General features: G+C 36.3%; 1 non-coding gene across 1 annotated transcript; it reads left to right on the plus strand.

Moving 5' to 3' along the window:
• Nucleotides 1-4,281: 4,281 nt before the first annotated feature.
• LOC141699040 (small nucleolar RNA R71) lies at nt 4,282-4,388 on the plus strand. The gene has a single exon (XR_012565531.1). It is a non-coding gene; the product is annotated as a small nucleolar RNA R71 (small nucleolar RNA).
• The last annotated feature ends 13,579 nt before the right edge of the window (nt 4,389-17,967 follow it).

Here is a 17,967-nt window from a genome sequence, read left to right on the forward strand (position 1 = left end):
TAAGCGGTATTTGAGTTTACCCTTAGTATAGGGGATAAAATGTGAACATGTTTCTAAACCGGGAGGCGAGGCTCCCGAGTATAATATATATTTATATATATATTGATATAGTTTTTAAAACTATTAATCGAATAAGGTTTATTCGATAACTTTATTTTATTTAATGAATATTATTACGAATATTCATTCGAGGACTTATGACTCCTTTTATTTTATTATTTGAATATTATTTGAATATTCATTTGAGGGCTTATGACTCTTTTATATTATTTATTGAATAATATTTGAATATTCATTCGAGGGCTTATGACTCTTTTATATTATTTATTGAATAATATTTGAATATTCATTCGAGGGCTTATGACTCAGTTTATATTATTTATTGAATAATATTTGAATATTCATTCGAGGGCTTATGACTCAGTTTATATTATTTAATGAATATTATTTGAATATTCATTTGAGGATCTATGACTCCGATTATTTGCTGAGATATATTCTTTATTTTATTAAAGAATAATGTTTCGATAATCAAACTTATTTTCGATTATTCAAATAAAGATAGTACTTTCATATAAGTATATCTTTGGTTATTTAATACTCATTTCAAGTATAAGTCTTACAACTTCTACTTCAATTATTTGTATAAAGATTATTCTTTATGGGAATATTATTTAAATAATAATATTCAGACATTTTCTAAATATTCTGGGGACTGATTTACTTCATTAAATCAGCTTCACTCCAAACACTCTTTAAAGTGTTTTCGAGTCTTTAAAATGATTTTCAAAAGTTAGAGCGGATCCCAAAACTATTTTTATATTTAAGATCTTCCTTTTAAAAAGGGGATTTAAATACTCGCTCAAAACCTGGGGGATCCGGCTCGGTGGTGTGTTTTATATTCGCAACAAGGTTGCTGTCTTGGTAAAAGAGTTTTTGATTACTTACCCAATATTCGGGAAGTAAAATTCTTGGAACAAGTTAATCCATTAACAGGCATCGCCTGGGAAATATCGGTGAGTTTTCCTTTCCAACTAGGTACGACTTCTTGGTGGAGCCGTATCAACAAGTTTCTACTTGGGGAAAGGGGGAAACGAGCTTTACGTTTCAGAGTCATGGATTTCATCTGAACTAGGAGTGGCGTAAGTGGCCGAGTAGCGCCGGCCCAGCCTTATTATATTGGCCCAAATGGCCTGGAAGTTCCGCTAAGGCGGTCCATTCCTTAGGAGTTCAGTGTTCGGTTGACAAGTAAATCCGACAGGTTCTCCTCTACATGTAGAAAATGGTGGGGTTGCACTACTACGACTGATCATCGTAAGTGGTCTTCCTGGCGCGGCAAACTCCCGTAATGAGTTCATCATCCAATTGGATATTTCTGTAACACTACCCAGAGCACTTCGATAGAAAGGCTACGGTTGGGCGATTGTTGAGTGTTGGCAGGGTCAAGTTTTCAAAATGATGTTCGCATCAAATGAAGTATCTCATAACTTCATTTTATTTTGATGATATTTTAAAGGTTGAATCTGTTCAAGTATTATCTTGTAGTCTCATCTATGTGATGGACTTTTGAAGCTAATTTATAACTTGAACGGTGGTAGTTCAAGTAGTATTTGGGAAAGATATAAGTATATTGGGGTATCTTGTAACTTCATCTTTTAAACTTATATCTAATTAATAATTGTCTTATGAATGACAAAGATTTTCAGAAAAACGTTGAGATAAGGTTAGATATATGAGATCACCTTGCAACGATATTTTTTATACAGTTATACACTGGGACTTTGTGCATATTATGCATGGAAGAGGACTTCCAATATTTTGAAAAGTATATATGTATATATACTGAATATTTTGCGACTTCATCGCATTAAGATATCAAACTTGGTTCATTTCTTTTGACTAAGACTTTCATGAGTACTATGAGAAGGCTCATATATTGTTAATCATTATACATATTATTTTGGTGGGCTTGCTGCTCACCCTTGCTTTCTTCTTTCATCACACAACATCAGATAGACAAGATGAACAGGACCAAGCTCCCGATTCGTAAGCGATTAGGAGACGTTCCGCAGTTTTCTAGAAGCACTGGTGCCGCCATAGCTGAGGTAGGAACTACCAATAGACTAGGCTTTCAACTTCTGATGTACCAGATTTATGTATATTTATGAATTGTAATAATGGCAAAGAAATGTAAATTTATTCAGAAAACCTTTTAAGGTGTATTGGCAGATAATTGTGGAATAAAATGACTTGTGGTTATTTTTGGATGTTCATCTCTGAGACTATAACGTGTGGTGTGTGTGTTTATTGTGGGGTCACAATACAGAGTAGTTGAGTAATTGTTAAGATTGGGTGTTATTAAGGGAAATGGAACTCGTGACAACCCGGATCCCCGACCCCGGATTTGGGGGTGTTACACATCACCTAAAAAAGCATATCTTAAGTGTTCAGGCAATGGTTTAAGCTCCAAAGTAGGTGCTTCCTCAATAGATGGTTTGAGCTTTCCCTTAGCATTCTTGAGATTAGTATTACCAAGAGATTTAAATGGCATGTCTAGCTTTCGCTTCAAGGAGAAGCATTTAAATATTGTAGTTGCTCATTGCCTTCCTCATCTTCACTGTCAAATTCCCCCAATAAGGCTTTTTCTAAGGCATCAGACCTTAGCACATGATCAAGTTCTGAAGTTACCGCAGAATTAATCAAATCCACCTTGAAGCACTCCTCATCTTCTGTAGGGAATTTCATTGCATTGAATACATTGAATGTCACATCCTGATCTTGCACCTGCATAGTAAGTTCACCTTTTTGCACATCTATCAAGGTACGGCCTGTAGCCAAGAAAGGTCTTCCTAAAATTATGGGAATCTTCTTATCTTCCTCAAAATCCAGAATGACAAAGTCTGCAGGAAAGATGAGCTTATCCACCTTTACTAACACGTCCTCCAAGATGCCTTGTGGGTATGTAATAGAATGATCAGCCAATTGTAGAGACATGTAGGTGGGCTTTGGATCAGGAAAATTCAGTTGTTTGAAGATAGAGAACGGCACCAGATTGATACTTGCTCCCAAATCGCAAAGGCACTTGTCGAATGACAACTTGCCAATGGTGCAAGGAATGGTGAAGCTACCTGGATCTCTAAGCTTTGGAGGTAATTTTTATTGTAACACAGCACTGCACTCTTCCGTTAGAGCAACAGTATCAAGATCATCCAGTTTCACCTTCCTTGAAAGAATACCTTTCATAAATTTCGTATAACTAGGCATTTGCTCCAGAGCCTCAGTGAAAGGTATGTTGATGTGAAGTTACTTGAACACCTCCAGAAACTTACCAAACTACTTATCCAGCTTCTGTTTTTGCAATCGCTTAGAAAAGGTGGTGGAGGATAGAGCTGTTTCTCCCATGTATTACCCTCAGGCAGAGTGTGTTCAACAATAGTCTTCCTTGGTTCCCCCTCTTTCTCCTTTTGCTTTTTTTCTTCATCTACAACTTCAGCTTCTCCATCTTTTGCTTTTTCAGCATCAGCAAGTTTTCCAGACCTTAAGGTAATAGCTTTGACTTGCTCTTTAGCTTCCTTCTTGCCTGGAACTTCAGTATCGCTGGGAAGTGTGCCAGGTTGACGATTGAGCACGGCATTGGCTATTTGACCGATTTGATTCTCCAAGGTCTTGATAGAAACAGCCTGACTTTTGCACAACAGCTTTAGCTCCTCGAAATCAGCACTAGAAGGTGGAGCAGCACCTCCTTGTTGAGGATATGATTGCCTTTGAGCATATTGCTGAGGTTGCTGGAATCTAGGTGGATGAAACTGTTTACTTACAGCTTGCTGATATGGTTGCTGAACAGCATTCTGATTGTTGCTCCAGCTGAAATTGGGATGATTTATGTTATTAGGATGATAAGTAGCTGGCACAGGCTGCTGCGGTCACTGATAATTGTTCACAAGAGAACACTAATCCGTAGCATGAGAGCCTTCACAAACCTCACAGACAATAGCTATCTGATTGACTCCATAGTTGACTAAAGAATCGACCTTCACAGACAGCGCTTGGAGCTGCGCTGCAGTAGCTGTAGCTGCATCAACTTCTAAAATACCTGCTATCTTCCCAGGAATCATCCTTTGAGTTGGGTTTTGATGCTCGTTTGCAGCCATAGTTTCAATGAGATTATAGGCCTCGGTATAGATTTTGGCCCACAAGGCGCCTCTAGCAGCTGCATCGAGCATGGACCGTGATTGGGCCCCCAAACCATTATAGAACCCAGTGATCACCATCCAGTCAGGTATACCATGATGTGGACACTTTCTCAACATCTCCTTGTAGCGCTCCCAAGCTTCGCACATAGATTCTGTTGGTTGTTGTGCAAACTGAGTAAGAGCACTCCTCATAGCTGCAGTCTTGGCCATTGGATAGAACTTCACCAGAAACTTTTGCGCAAGATCTTCCCAAGTAGTGATGGACCCAGCTGGTAAAGAATGTAACCAGTCCTTAGCTTTATCCCTCAGAGAGAATGGGAAAAGTCTCAGCTTGATAGCCTCATCAGTAACACCATTGTATTTGAAAGTACTGCAGATCTCCACAAAATTCCTGATATACATGTTGGGATCTTCAGTCGCAGCACCTCCGAAAGAAACAGAATTCTGCACCATCTGAATAGTGCCCGGCTTGATTTCAAAAGTATTGGCCTGAATAGCAGGATGAATGATGCTTGACGGAATGTCATCAATTTTAGGCCGAGAAAAGTCCATAAGAGCTGGATCTGCTGGAACTATATGATCACCCATGATTATCGGTTCTTTCTGTTCACTTTCTTTATCCGAATCTTCAAAATCTAACTTCTCCGGAATATCAAGAAGTGATACTGTCTCCCCTGCCGTATCTAGAGTCCTCTTGCGAATGCGAGAACGTGTTTGCATAAACGCTCGCTAGAGTACCTGAAACACAACCGGAAATAATAAGTAACAAGTCTAAATCAATGAGTCCTAATGACCACTGACGGAAAGTACATAAACTAAACAAATTAACACCGAGTCCCCGGCAGTGGCGCCAAAAACTTGTTAGGCACAAAGTATGCGCTAATAATTCATACAAGTATACGCGTTCGTAAGTAATATAGAATAATTTCTAGTTCGTTCCCACAAAGACTCTGACTAATTATGTTCAATTAACACTTACTCACCAATGTATGATTACTTCTCAATGTCAAGACAATAACATTTAAGGTTGATTAACTAATTATTAACTACTATTAACTACGAGAATTAAACACTTAAATTAACACTTGAATTAACAATATTTAACACACATGAGATCATAACTTCATTACTACTTCATTCAATAGTTATTGTTATTACCTTTAGCATGTAACGGTGATGATATTAATCGAACAACACGAAACTGATAAAAGCCAACTTTCATTGCAAAATACCATTCTACCAAGCATCCATAATTAAGATAGAAGTTGGATAGGCATAAATTATGTTGAGACCCTATAAGTCTACAGAATTTAAAAATATAACGATTTAAGCGCAAGTTATTCATTATGATTACACGGGGCAAGTAAAACGGTTAGAATTACCCACTACTCATGCACACAATACATGAACCTATGTTAGCATGGCAAGTTCTAAATCTCAAGATTCATTGTCGCTTCACAAGAGATTAACAGGCTATCTAATATGTTCGCGGCGCACATAAGACGAATAAGCACAACCTATGCTAGATATCATACAATTATCACATACCAAGGTATTAAACAATTAACTAAAGAAATCCATAGTAAATCCGCTACGACCCCATGATCACGATTAGCCCATGATAGAACTCATCGTCACCATGGGTTCACATGAAAACATGATAATCACACAACGATATAAACTAATAAAAATACTTATTAAAACCAGAGTACGTCACAAGAGTATTAAGGTTCAAAGTAAAAAAAACTAGCATCCACTGTTATAACGAATAAAAGAATCATAAGATAACGTATGCTTCCTCTTATTCGTTGTGGTGTGCTATAACAGTCTTCTTAATCTTCTCTCATTGCTCCTTGCTTGTTGCTTGTTATTACTTGTTAATACTTGTTATTGTGAAACGTCTCTCAAGTAGGTTTATATAAGAGTCCACAAGAAATAGCTGTCTCAGAAGCCCAATAGAAGTCAAATTATAAAAATCCAGATTCTAAAATTACGACCCCAGGTGGCCGCCTCAGTTCCCAGGCGGGCGCATGCATCTCCAGGCAGGCGCCTGTACATCCCAGGCGGGCGCCTACACTGCTTCTGGTAAAATCCACTTTATGCTCCTGATTTTGTTGAATTCTTCGCACAACTCCCTGCAACTAGTTCCAAATATTTCCCTAGGCTTATTATGATGAAATCTCCCTAATTACGCAAGTTATACCCTGAAATACACAAACACTAGAAAAACGCATTAAATACACAAAATACTTGATTTCAAGACATCAATTCAAGCCATTATAAGACGTTCTAAGTGGTATAAAATGCCACTTATCAATAAAAATTTTAACTTATATAAATACATAATATGTATTCATTTAACATATTATATTCACATATTTTTTCCCGGATATTACACAGATTGTTGTTGAGATAGCTAGGTCGATTGACCCTTTTATTGGCTCCGAGTTCAGGGCCATTCAGTACCAGAACCTAGTTAACTGGTTGGTGTTCCAGTTAGGCTTTATTGGTGGCAGTGGTTAGAGTAGAGGGGCAGTAGTGATAGACAGAGCTCATAGTTGGTTTTAAAGAGTTTTGTAGTTGTTTACTTTATATATATGTACATTATGTTGTTGTAGTTTGTAGTAGGCGGAGACTGTTATGACAGCCAATTTTATTGTGTACTTGGATGATTTTTAGTTGGATATTAGTTGTAACAGTTGGATTTCTGTTGGTTGTTATATAGTAGCTACTTATTTATGTTGTTCAGTTTTCATATACACTTGTGTGTTGTTATTATTGTTGTTACTATTATTGTTTCTTCTGTTGCTGGTATTTATAGAATATAATCATTCACCCAGGATGGATCCAATTAACCGGGGATGAGGATATTGTCTTAGTGGTAGCACTCTCCTGATACATATGTATAAACTGTTGGAGCAATCCATTTTCTTATATATGACTGCTATGTTTCAGGAGAATGCCACCAAAGAAGAATCTTCAACCCAACAACGGATCTTCTAGGGATCCTTCCATGAGTGAATTGATAGATTTGTTACGTCAGCAGTCTACTCAGCTGGCCTAACAGTAATAGCAATTCCAGCAGCAACAACAACAACAACAATAACAGCTCATACAACAACAACAACAACTCATACAACAACAGCAACAAATCCAACAACAGCAACAAATCCAACAACAGCAGCTGCAGATCCAACAACAGCACCAGACGACGGGGACATCCCAAGCTATTAGTTTTAAGTCTTTCCAGGTTGTGAAACCCCCAGAATTTAAAGGTGAAGTTAATCCTGTTGCTGCCAGGATCTGGTTGAAGGAAATGGAGAAGACTTTTGCACTCACCAAGGTGAGTGAGGATTTAAAGACATATTATGCTAGTATTTTCTGAAAAATGATTCAAACTATTGGTGAGAGTCTACCCGAGCGTTAAAAAACCCACTAATAAAAATTTACCACTCCCATGATTAGCTAGGTTATTTTTTAAGCTTCATTTTGATATGTAGATCGTGTTAATCGGATTTACGGTTTAGGAGAAATGATCATTTTAAGTAACGGCATTTCGTGAACGTACCCCTACCCCTCGAGTAACTTTGAAACTATGTTTAAGACCCCTAAAAGACTTATCGGATCAAGAAAAAATATGTAAAGTACCATAGGCATTTATTAAATCCCTCACAAATGATTCGATTTAAAATGTTTAATGGTCAATTTTATAAAAATATTGGAGCCGAGGGTGCGCAAGCGAGTAAAGTTAAGTAACAACTTGAAAACGAGCGTTAGTGTTTATGAGAGTAAAGCTTAGTTTCATAAGCACCCGAGTACTAATCCCGAGTCATGTTGTTGTTTATAGGTTATCGGACCGATCCTAGAAACACTACCACCCCCGGACATTCAGGAAAGTCTTCGAACCCTATTACTGTTCTTGTGATGATAACATGCTATATCTTGAGATAAAATGCATGAATGTTTGAAACAAAGTTTTGCGATATAAATGCATGTATGATTTTGAATTAAATCCTATGACATATATGCATGCATGTTTTGAAAGCATGATATTTTGATCAGTGATATACAATTGTTTAAAGTATAGCTTGCGAGCTACATAATACATATGCTAGAGGTAAGCTATATTTTGCGCATACCTTTAGTATAGAGTACACAATTCAGACTTTGTACTTTAAACCGGGAGGCATCAGACTTTGTACTTTAAACCGGGAGGCATCAGACTTTGTACTTTAAACCGGGAGGCGTTGTTCCCGTGTATATTATGTATAATTTCGAAAGCGAATAATCGAATAAGGTTTATTCGATAGTTTTAAATAGTATATGAATATTATCTTGAATATTAGATTAATATTTTAAATAAAGGTTTTTCTTTGAAATTCATATTAATTATTAAATGAATATTAGTTTTGAATATTCATTTACGGGCTTTTAACTGCAATTATTTATTTAAAAATATTCTTTAATCATTAATATTTAAAGTATATTATTTAAAGATTTATTCAATATTTTTTAAAGTTATTTATATTATTTAAATCCTTTTTCCTTAAACATTTTCAAAAAATATTTTCAAACCTTGTAAGTGGTTTTAAAGTAAAGAGCGGATCCTAAACCTATTTTCAGATTTGAATTTTCCTTTCGAAAGGGATTCAAATACTCGGTCCAAACATAAGGCATCCAGCTCAATGTGGTATTTTATATTCACAACGAAGTTACGGATTAGATAGAGCAAGTATTGATTACTTGCCCAACATTCGGGAAGTAAGTCATGGAACAAGTTTAATCCATTAACAAGTATCGCTTGGTAAATATTGGTGAGTTTCCTCTTTCCATCTAGATAGGACTTCTTGGTGGAGTCCGGTCAACAAGTTTCTACTTGGGAAAAGGGGAGACGGGCTTTACGTTTTAGGGTCATGGATTTCATCCGAACTAGGAGTGGAGTAAGTGGTCGAGTGGCGCCGGTCCAACATTTATTTATTATGGGCCTAATGCACCCGGAAGTTCCGCAATTGCGGTTCATCCCAGTGGAGATGCAGCGATTAGTGGACAGGTAAATCCGATTGTTCCCCACTACATGTAGGTATTTATTGGAGTCGTACGACTGCGACTGATCATCATAGGTTGTACTTCTCGCGCGTCAATGCTTTAGAATTGGTTCATCATCCAAAATGGATATTTCCTACAACATTATCTAGAGCACTCCGATCAGAAAGCTATGGTTGGTTGACCGATGAATGTTGGAAGGGTCAAGCGTTTAAAATGATGTTTTGAAAATGAAATATCTTGTAACTTCATCATTTAAAAAGATATTTCAAGGATTGATTTTACTTGAAGGGACAAGGGCCCTCAAGAGTTTTACAAAAATAATTTAGACAAGGCTCACCTTGTAACTTGTTAGGGCGGAAACACGCGCTAATAATACACGCAAGTATACACGTTCGCAAGTAATATAAGATATTTTCTAGTTCGTTCCCACAGAGACTCAGACTAATTATGTTCAATTAACACTCACTCACCAATGTATAATTACTTCTCAATGTCAAGACAATAACACTTAGATTTGATTAACTAATTATTAACTACAATTAACTACGAGAATTAAGCACTTAATTGACACTTGAATTAACAATATTAAACACTCATGAGATCACAACTTCATTACTACTTCCTTCAATAATTATTGTTATTACCTTTAGCATGTAACAGTGATGATATTAATCGAACAACACGAAACTGATAAAAACCAACTTTCGTTGTATTAATACCATTCCACCAAGCATCCACAATTAAGATAGAAGTTGAATAGGCATCAATTATGTTGAGACCCTATATGTCTACAGAATTTGACAACATAATGATTTAAGCACAAGTTATTCCTTAAGATTACACAGGGCAAGTAAAACGGTTAGAGTTACCTACTAATCATGCATACACATACATGAACCTATGCTAACATGGAAAGTTCTAAACCTCAAGATCCACCGTCGCTTCACAAGAGATTAACACTCTATCTTATATGTTCGCGACGCACATAAGATGAATAAGCACAACCAATACTAGATATCATACAATCATCACACACTAAGGTATTAAACAACTAACTAAATAATTCCATAGTAAATCTGCTACGACCCCATAATCACGACTAGCCCATGATCGAACTCATCATCACCATGGGTTCATATGAAAACATGAGAATAATAACTAAAACTACTTATATTAAACCAGAGTACGTCATAAGAGTAAATAGGTTCAAAGTAAAGAAAACTAGCATCCAACTTTACAATGAAATAAAGAATCACAAGAAAATATGCTTCTTCTTCGTTGCGATGTGCTAAACGGTCTTCTTCCTTATCTCCTCACTCCTCGATTAATACTACGATTCAACACACGTGAAACATCTCTGAAAACTACTTATATAGGAGTCCCACAAAACCCAGCTATCTCAGAAGTTGGAAGCTTAACAGAATCAGGAGTCTAAAAATAATATTTTAAATTTCCGTCCCTGGGCGGCCGCTCAGCAATCCTGAGCGGGCGCTCAGCTTCCTGAGCGGTCACTCAGCAGAGCTGAGCGGGCGCTCGGCAGAGCTGAGCGGGCGCTCGGCAGAGCTGAGCGGGCGCTCGGCAGAGCTGAGCGGGCGCTCAGACCCCTTCTGGAAAAAACTCTGTTTTTGCTCCCGTTCTTTGCTGCATTCTGCTTCTATCTTCCCACGCGCAATGTCAAACACATGCCAAGTCTTATTCTTGATGAAATCTCTCCATAAACGCCAGTAATGCCCTGAAATGCACAAACACTAGAAAAACGCATCAAATACACAAAATACTTGATTTCAAGACATCAATTCAAGCCATTATAAGACGTTCTAAGTGGTATAAAATGCCACTTATCATAACTTCATCTGTGTGATGAACTTTTGAAAACTGGTTATACTTTGAACAATAGTAGCTTTCAAAGAGTATGAAACAATTATATAAATATAGTGAAGTATCTAGTAACTTCACCTTTTTAAACATATATCAAGATATTGATACCTTATGCATGGCAAAGATTTTCAGAAAGATATCGATAAAGATACTTTGCATTATTGATCAAATTATATATTATTTTGTGAGCTGTATTTCTCACTCTTACTTTATTTCTTTATCACACAACAACAGCTAGGAAAGATGGCCAGACTCAAGCATACCCACCGCAAGACCGTGGGAAACGTCCAGCGACTACCCGTCGAGATCTTAGTCGCTATCGCCGCAGAGGTAGATCTATCTGTAGTCTAGGCGTTCAGCTTTTGGGAACCAACTTATGTATAATTATGACTTGTGTAGATAATGGCAAAGAACTTGTAAACTTATTAAATAATCATTTTAGGTTTGTAATAACTTATAATTTGTGAATCTTATGACTGATACTTATCCCAATTTCATCTTTGGGACTATAATGTGTTGTGGATTGTGTATTATTGTGAGGTCATAACATGCAGTTATTTATTTTAATTAGAGTTAAGTGGTATTAATGGAAAGAAAAACTGTGACAACCCGGATCTCCGACTCCGGATCTGGGGGTGCTACAGAAGAAGTGTACATGACTGTTAGGGAGAGTATTCCTAATTCATTTAATTTGGTTTGTCTTCTCAAAAAATCATTATATAGCCTTAAACATGCTTCAAGAAAATGCCATGTTAAACTAGTAAAAAAATTCTAGATCAAGGCTTTATACAATCAAAAAATGATTACAGTATGTTTGTTAAAAGGCACAACAATCTCATTTAAGTGGATGATGTATATGTAGATGATGTGATTCTCACAGGTGATGATATTTAGGCTATACAATTGTGGAAGACTCATTTGGACACAAAATTCGAGATTAAAGATCTTGGTGATATGCATGTCTTCTTGGGAATTGAGGTATCTCATACTCCCAATGGTCTTATTTTGTGTCAACACAAGTTTGTTAAGGAACGTTTATCAGAATCTGGTATAAATATTTCGGTTCCTACATGTACTCCATTTCATGTTCATGTTAAACTTTCTAATACTGAAGGTGAATTGATTTTAAATCCCGAGTTATATAGGTCTATTGTGGGTAAGTTTAATTACTTAACTAATATTTCAGGTCTATTGTGTGTTATAAGGTCAATTTACGAATGCTTTAAGAACCAGTCATTTAAATGCTTTGCATTATACTGTTAGATATCTTGCTGGTACTATATATCAGGGCATCTTATTGAAGCCTACTGATCATTTGACTCTACAAGCATTCTCAGATGCTGACTGAACATCTTGTGTTGATTATCGTCGATCTGTCACTGAATATATTTTGTTACTAGGCAATTATACAGTAACTTGGAAATCTAAAAATCAAGGGAATGTTTCTCGATCTTTTACAGAAGACGAGTATCGTGCAATGATTTTTGCAGATGCTGAGGTAACATAGGTTATACGTTTACTAGATGAACTTGGTGTGCATAATTTGAAGCATGTTACTCTGCAGTTTAAGAATTTGGAAATCTAAGAAACAAGGAACTGTTTCTCGATCTTCTGTAGAAAACAAGTATCGTGCAATGGCTTTTGCAGCTGCTGAGGTAACACAGGCTATACGTTTACTAGATGAACTTGGTGTGCATAATTTGAAGCCTATTACTCTGCAATGTGATAATCAGTCTGCACTTCACATAGCAAAAAATTATGTTTTTCATGAGTGAGCCAAGCATATAGAGCTTGATTTCCATTTTATCCGTGACAAAGTTTTGGAAGGTCTTCTTCGACTTACTTACCTTCTTAGATGATATTCTCACTAAGGTGGCTCCTTCTGGATATTTCAGTTCTTTGTTGTCCAAGATTAAAATGTTTCCACCTCCCATCTTGAAGGGGGTGTTGAATTTCCACACCGAAATACACAATATACAGACCGTAAAGTAAATTATTTTTTATAGTTAAATATGCCAGCTCAACATAATTAGTTATTATCAGATCTGTAATCACATTTCATATCATTCATTTTACATTAAATAAACAATATCACTCTTTCTCCTTGTCTTTAACTATGAATGTGCACAAATGGAAGCATATTTTAACAAAGATAAATATCGCATTTTGGGTTATGCTCAAATACAAATCCGCGGTGACTCAGTACAAAGCGGATAATATTATATTAATAATATTATACTAATATGGAGTTAAGTCATATTCCAAAAGACATCATATTAATGGAGTTAACCGGAAATTGGGAGAAGCTGTGGGTATTATTGCAGGTCTATTCTATATACAAGATAATTTTCTGTATGTGATACATGGGTTAACACCCCCAATATACTTAGAGCTATTTCATTCCTATTTTGAAAAAAAAAAGGTTTTTCTAGTGTATTCTAATGTGCACACTCTAAATATTAAATTTTATTCATTTTTGTTAAGTTGACTTATTTTATTGTGGAAAATTTGATGCATAAAAGAGGTTCATTATTGTTTACATGTTTGAAAAAGAAAAGATATAGACAGCCGATCAAACCCTAAATAAAGCTCTCTCAGCCTCTCTTTTTTTCTAGCCGCCGTTCGGGGCTTTCATCGGTTTTCACCGGTGGAAAGCCCCAAATCATCTATTTTCCTTGCTTTGGTCGTGTTTTTCAATAATACTTCTTCCCGGGTAAGGATTTTTATCGTTAAAGATTGTATTTTTGTTTGATAAAATCTTTGTTGGGTGAGATTTGTTCCCAATTTATTAGGGTTTTGTTTATTCTCTCCTTGTGAGAGCTTGGTGTGTTTTTTGGTGTTTTGGTGTGATTGGATGTCCAGGACGTTAGATCTGCCGAATTTTCAGAAGTTTGATTCAGTGATAAAGATTTATATGGGATTGCAATTACGATCGATAGCTCAAATTGGTTTTGGTGAAGGCAATACATGTGTATATATCAATTTCAACAAATCGCTTGATTGTGTTTTCATAAAGACTAAATTAATCAGCGATATGATCTATTTTATGTTTGTTCGACTTGATTGTTCTTGTAGATGTCTTATGGCTTTTCATTATTGAATTAATTCTGTTTTTTTTCAAAAAAAAAAAAAGAGGTTCATTATTATTGAGACAATCAGAAAATGTCGAGTTCATTGTGTAACAAAAAAAACAGTTTGAAAAATACACCTACAACTAAATGCAACATGAGCATATAGGAGTTGTATAGCCTGGAAGATTGACGGAGTTGTATGAAAAACAAAATGAAGAGGGGAACGGGGGTATATAGGAGTTGTCGGGGCGAGGGCACATGAATACCATGCACACACCTCATGTAGCATCACTACATACAGACAGTCCCATTAAAGCCTTTCTTCTTAATTTACTGGGGATGGCTCACTTCCTTATGCACTTGTTTTTCAGCGCGCCTCAATTCATTTCACCATCTGCTTGGTGCGGTTTTCTCGCACACCGTAAAACTAGGCTTTTAATGATTCAAGATATTTATAATTAATTTGACGTTAATTCTCAACTTGAATTTTGGTTCACTTATATTCAAAGTAAACAGTATTTGAACAACTGGAATTTTGATTCAAATTAAAAATTTAAGTTGAATTTGATCAACACACAGGTCAACCCAAAATCTCATGAAAATATTTTTTTTAGTTAATCAATATATTGAGTCACTTAATTTAATTGTATAATCAATATATTGTATAATCATCAACGACAACTTTGCCAACAAGCTCAATCTTTTTCTGAATGAGTGAATTCGTGAACATATTTGATCGATACATATGCACGTGAACATTATAAATTACTTTCTACTCCCTACATCCCACTCAAATGTTTATATTTTGGTTGGACACGGAGTTTAAAAAAAATGATAAATTAGTAAAATTAAAAAAGTGAGTAAAATAATATGACCGATTAATATTATAAATATATAAATTGGGTATAGTGGAGAGAAATAGTGGATGTAATTATTTTAAAAATTATAAAAATTTTACTATTTTTAAAAATATTTGAAATGTAAATAATTGGAAGGGACATCTCAACAACAAAAATTTAAATAAATGGGAGAGGGAATATATAATTAAAGTAGAGCAATTAAGGCATCTCCCGAAATTATTTTTTTTAAATCTTTTCCAAATAATAAATGACATTTTTTCATTTATTAACTTGTATTTATACGTGAGATGATCCATCGCGATTCTTATAAAATAATGATAATTAAATATCCTGTAACGATTTTTGAGAATTCTAGCCTATCTCGCGAAACTATAATCAAATTTAGTATCTATTATACTTACGAATATTAAAGAAACCCTATTCATATAAGGTTTTGACATAATTTCTAAAATTTGAGCTAACTTGAATTCGAACATATATAAATATATTTTTTGAAACTGGTTTTTTTATAGATTACTCAAATAAGCGTTCTCTTACAAGTTACTCCAACACAGAATATGGAGGAGTTATAAAATCAATAAAGCAACTAACATTACAAGGCACTCTAGCAACTAAATGAGCTACCTTGTTAGCTTGCTTTTTAGCAAATGAAAGCGTAACATCCTTACGAGCTTTCAACATATTACAGCATTCACGACACACTATTCCGGCCTCTAAGTAATTTTCTGATTCCTTGTTGATTGCCTGGACCGTGATGAGGGAGTCACTTTTTATGTCCACATTATGTAATCCCAACTCATTAATCCACCCAATAGCTTCCAGAACAGCACTAGCTTCCGCTTCGACCACAGGTACCTCACCTGCATATTTGTGCGTCTTAGCACGCATGAAGTTCCCCATATGATCTCTAAGAACAAGTCCACAAGAGTACCACTGAGATCCTACAACCACATGAGCATCCACGTTTACTTTCAATCGACCTACAGTTGGAGGTTGCCATGTTAGTCTTACCTTCTTCTCGGTATTCACAACAGTTCTGAGGCGATCTAGTTTCAACTGTTGGTTGTCCCTCCATTGTTTGACCTGTAGAATACCCCATTGCATATCCAACTGTGTCGTTAAGGTCTTGGAATGCCATACCTTCAAATTCCTTGCTGACCAAATTCCCCAGAGTACTGTTGCTATCTGAGCTAACCTATCAAGAGGTTCTACTGCCAGCTTTTGAAGTAACCATTCCGAGCAAGAAAAGATCTGCGAGTTGTCAAATCCCAAGCCTAGTTCATTCCAACAACCTACTGCAAAGCTGCACTCAAGAAATATATTTCGGAGATGTTCAACGTCAACTCCACAAACCGGGCATAAGATAGGAATATTGACTCATTTCCCTCTCAACAATATACGAACAGGGATATAGTTTCTACAAATCCTCCATAGAAACATTTTTATTTTCTGCGGAACCTGAATCTGCCATAACCTACCCCAACCTTTGCTCTCTTCGATTTCTTTTCCCCTACCAAAATGCTGTTGCCAGAACTTGTAACCCGATTTTGCGCTGTATTTCCCATCCAACGAATAGCTCCAAGTTATACGATCTTGAACCCGACTTCTAGGGACAGGTATAGCTAAAATACATTTAGCATCATTACTTGAGAACAAGTTATTTACCTTTGTTGCATCCCACTCACTGCTGCTAATTCGTACCTTTGAAGAATTGATTTTATTGTCATCATCTCCTCTGCTGTAGCTTTGCAAAAGAGGAAGCTGTCGTCCGCAAAAAGTAAATGAGATACGGCCAGAGATTGAGGATAGATTTTGCAACCATTTATACTGCCTTCCTCAGCTGCTTTACTCAACATGCGTGAGAGACCCTCCACACAGAACAAGAATAAATACGGAGATAACGGATCTCCTTAATGAAGTCCCCTGGATGGATTAATGGGGCCAAGCAGAGAGTCATTGAAACTAATAGAATATGTCACCGTTGTAACACAGAGACGTATCCAAGCAATCCATTTATTGTCAAACCCTAGCTTCCTCATTTGATGAAATAAAAAACCCCAATCCACTATATCATAAGCTTTACTAACGTCCAACTTGAGGGCGACCTCTCCTTCAGCTCCTTTTTTCTTTTGCTTCATGTAGTGCAACAATTCAAAAGCTACCAATACATTGTCCGTTATATTTCTACCAGGGACGAAAGCCGATTGATTATCAGTAATGATGTCAGGCAAAATGCCTTTTAACCGGTTAGCTAGGACCTTGGCTAAAACCTTATATAGCACATTACAAAGTGTTATGGATCGCAGATCTTTTATATCATCCGCATTGTCTTTTTTGGGGATTAAAACAATATTTGTATGATTTAAATCAAGAGGAAATTCCAACTCGTTCATCCACTGTTTACAGCACTGGAAGACATCGTTTCCAAATAAGCCCCAGAAGTGTTGATAGAATGCAGGATTAAGTCCATCTGGACCAGCACTCTTATCCGGGTGCATTTGCTTGATAGCAGCTGAAAGTTCTTCCATGTTAAGCTCCTCTATAAGACTACGATTCTGAACATCTGTTATAACCACCTCACTTATTTCCATCACATTCCTCTGAATATCCTCTTCCCCTCCAAAAATCTTCTTGAAATACTTAATCACAATCTCACACATCTCCTCGTGCTCCCTGATTTCTTCCCCACTATCATTCCTGAGATACGAAACTTGACTTTTCTTACGCCTACTAGCGGCATAAGCGTGGAAATATTTTGAGTTCGAGTCACCATCCTGTAGCCAAAATGATTTGGCCCGTTGTTGCCAATATAACTCCTCACTAAGCATCAAATCTTCCAGAATTTTCTTCTCTGTAAAGTACTTACCCGTTCTGTCATCATCTGCACAGTCCTCATACTTTAAAACTTGCTTCTTCTGC

This window comes from Apium graveolens, chromosome 11 (genome assembly GCF_009905375.1).
Source record: "Apium graveolens cultivar Ventura chromosome 11, ASM990537v1, whole genome shotgun sequence".
Taxonomy (NCBI): domain Eukaryota; kingdom Viridiplantae; phylum Streptophyta; class Magnoliopsida; order Apiales; family Apiaceae; genus Apium; species Apium graveolens.